Genomic DNA, 3,666 nt, shown 5'->3' with positions numbered 1-3,666 from the left:
TTTTTTTTTGTATGGTATATGAATCATATTTCACTAAAGCCGTTACCAAAAAAAATAATAGGTAGTGGTATACAGTATTCAGGCACAAATTTCCAAAGGACTAATTAAGGAATAGGAGTAGAGAATATTGTTTGGGGGCTGTCCCTCCACAACCAGGTCTTCAAGAAAAGCAGGAGCTGACCCACAGGCCTCTGAATTGACACTCACACTCTCAGCATCAGATGCTTGGCTGTCTGCTGACCTTGGCCAGGGCATCACTGACGACATCGAGATCATGCTGCAGCTCATTCATGGCGCTGGTTATGCTCTTGGTGTCTTTCAAGATCTGAATACTCCGTGTATATGGATTATACTTCACTCCAAATGGACGCTTAATTGTTTTGGTAAATTCTCTCATCTTCTCCTTTGCATCTTCAAAGCTTTCAGATACAATGTAGACATTCTGAAAATTTATGATGAGACACTCCTGTTTGCAGGTAATCTTGGGATAAAAGGGCTTTATTTTGGCAAGTCCAGAAAGTGAAGGCTTAAGTTCACTGATAGAAGAAAGTAATCCAGCACCAAAGACTCGCAACTGCCCATCTTGTTCACAGAGACCAAACTCCACAGTGAAAATGTAGCACGTTGCCAGTTTTTGAACAGCCTCCTCTGAAGCTCCAAGGGAAGCCAGACCAATTTCTTGGGAGAATTGCGCAAACCCAGGTTCAGCCAAAAGGGGGACATGACCTAAGTGTTCATGGCAAGGGTCTGGCTCTGGGATATAGAGAGGGTCTGAACTGTGTCTCACTTACTGTGTGCAGTGAAAAACCCGGAAGGCTAAACCTGATAAGAAATCTCTTGGTGATAAGTAACCAGCCACGGGACGGATGGAAAAACCCGTGTGCTCTTTTAAAAATTTTGAGACATCTTCCCATTGTGGGATATTATCTTCCCGGTATCCACAATATTTAGAAAGCAAAGGTAAGTTTTTGAGATACTCTCTGCAGGCATGGGTTGGGTAAAGTTTGTTGAGCTCTTGGAACACAGTTCCCCAGGTCTTAATCTCCTCTTCAGTGAATTCAACCTTGGGAATGGGGTCTCCAAGTTTATAGTTCATAGCCAAGTCTGCAAAATACTTCCGTCTTTTACGGTAGACATTGTCTTTGAAGCCAGGATGATCTGCATCCAGTTCAGAACCATACATCAGAACTCTGTTGGCACAATGGTCCAGGGCAGGAATCTTCTTTGGAAACCAAGGAACAGTTTCCATACCATCTTCCTTCACAGTAAAATTGTCTGGTGGATTCAGAGAGAAGGTTAGTATGGGACTTCAACAGATGAAAAATGTCATTCAATTGTTCTCTGTTGATATCACAGTCAACAAAAATCTCAAATTCTGAGTTTCTCTTCTTTGATTTTTGGGACTCAATATGTAACAGGTTCACATGCTTCTCCTGGAAGATTTTCAGTGCTTTTATAAGTCCACCAACTTCATTCTTCTAGGAAAAAATGACAGTTGCTCTTCCTCATTCTAAGGAATGGTCTTTATTTTCCTTATTGTCTTCAATCATGGTCAGTTGGTGTAGTTCTCTGTGCAGCTGCGGGCGGTAAGCTGGGACTGGAGAGTGCAACACTTGATCTTGGGGTTGTCAATTCGGGCCCCATGTTGGGTGTGGAGATTACTTAAAAATAAAATCTTTAAAAAATACAAACATTTCTACATCCCAAAGGGTAAATAATAATCTACTGAAAGTAAGTTCTTTAGGATGTGGGAGTGTCAGGTGATGGTGTGATGGCCAAGGGCAGGCTGCCCCAAATCTGCCACTTTGACATACAGATCATTTTAAATAAAAGTTACTTAAGAGACAGCCTATGCAATGAGGACACTTAGACCCTCCTCTGTCCCCCTGGAAAGGAAATCAATCTCCCATGTGAAGGTGTCCCCGTACCAGGAGGTAAAGAGATTTCAACATCACCAGAGATGGGAGATTTGGAGCCCATAAGGCTGTATAAACAACCCTTGTTACTTTTTACTAATTTACGAATGCAGCCCAAATTTTGTTTAGAATTCCTTACTAATCGAAGCTCCCAAGGTTAAGTTTTCTTTGTCCTGTGATTTCTTCACAGGTGTGGTTTCTCTTTGTCCAAAAAGTAGAAAATCTGGCTTCCTTGGGCATTTCTTTAGACCTCAGGTTCATTATTGTTTCTCCATGTGCACATCATTGCACTTTAGGTTTTTTTCTCCTATTTCTCTGTCTCATGTCAATTTCTTTCTTCATCCCGCGGTAAGAACCTTGGACCAAGGACAATTTCTTCCTCCCATTCAATGGAATACAGAACGTGAGACATAATCTAACTGTATTAGAAACATATGAGGGAAAAAAACCCCTCAATGTAGGTTGTATGACAAAAGGTGCTGACATAAGGAACTTTGGAAATGAATGGAATCTGTTGATTAAAGAAAAAATGTACTGTACGTGTACAGTGGACTCTATTTGATAAAGTTCCCTGCCATCAGAGTGGTAGCTAACAGTTTTGCAAACACCACATCTGTAATCTGGAATGGAGCAATGAATTAAATAAAGGGCCGGTGGTGAGAGCCAGGTTTGTCACAGTTAGAGTAGGAAGTTACATATCAGCAAAGGGAGAAGATCACAATCTCCATGTGTTGGCAGACCAGGTTGGAGACATCAGTATAAACTCATCCTTAGCTTAATATAGACGCAGACGGTTCCACATAGAAATCTTTTTCATTAGGTATGTCGACATAGGTGAGAATACAGGTATATATTGCCTTGCATTGTCCGCTGAGCATGGACATTTAGCTCCCACGTGTAATACTTTAATACCATTCTCTACTAACCAGAGCTCCTTAAAGAACTTGCTGATTCTAGAACTTGGACAGTAAGTATAGGAGCCAGGATAATCTTGACGTATCAGAACGTGAGGAAGTACCAAGAAAAGAGCCACAGAGATGGAATGATGTCAATGGAAAGCAGGAGCCAATGGAAAGTGCTCTCCATCACCAAAGAGGAATGAGCCAGCGACCAAACACTGAGGTGCTGGAACATAACCTACCCTTGTGTCCGCGCTGGTAAAAATAAATGATTCTTTTTAAGATTTTATTTATTTATTTAAGAGGGAGAGAGAGTGCAGAAGCAGAAGGGAGAGGCAGAGGGAGAGAGAGAATCATACCCCCCACTGAGCAGGCAGCCCGACGTGGGGCTTGATCCCAGGACTCTGAGATCATGACCTGAGCTGAAGGTAGACACTTAACTGACTGAGCCACCCAGGTTCCCCCAAATAAACGATTTCTTAAAAAGTAACCACAGGGCCAAAATGGAGTCACTTATGTCAGGAGACCCAAGCCAGCAAACCAAGACTTACTACCTGACCTAACTGCAGTTCCACACACCCTCACCTCCACATAAACTTTAACCGGTCAACCTGGAAAATGAATTGAATGGCCCCTTCTGTTCCCCTTAGGAGGGGGACATTGCCTAAAATAGTGCATCTTTTTCTAGTAATTTCTTTTTTTCAATGCCCTCTCTGCCTTTAAAATCCTTCCCCTCCCCGCAGCTCAAAAGAGCCCCTTTCTTTTTGCTAAACGGGATGCTGCCTGTTTCATGAATTGGTCAATGAAGCCAATGGGATTGGGATCTTTTAAATTACTTTGTTGCATTTTTA

At 42.1% G+C, this 3,666-nt stretch overlaps 1 pseudogene; it reads right to left on the bottom strand.

Moving 5' to 3' along the window:
- Positions 1–217: 217 nt before the first annotated feature.
- Positions 218–1,550, bottom strand: LOC141372050 (tryptophan 5-hydroxylase 1 pseudogene; annotated as a pseudogene).
- Between the last annotated feature and the right edge of the window lie 2,116 nt (positions 1,551–3,666).

This window comes from Callorhinus ursinus, unplaced genomic scaffold (genome assembly GCF_003265705.2).
Source record: "Callorhinus ursinus isolate GAN/ISIS: 27379988/994484 unplaced genomic scaffold, GSC_fseal_2.0 scaffold532, whole genome shotgun sequence".
In the NCBI taxonomy this organism is placed as follows: domain Eukaryota; kingdom Metazoa; phylum Chordata; class Mammalia; order Carnivora; family Otariidae; genus Callorhinus; species Callorhinus ursinus.
The sequence above is the reverse complement of the archived record's forward strand: the minus strand, read 5'-3'. Positions and strand labels throughout refer to the sequence as shown.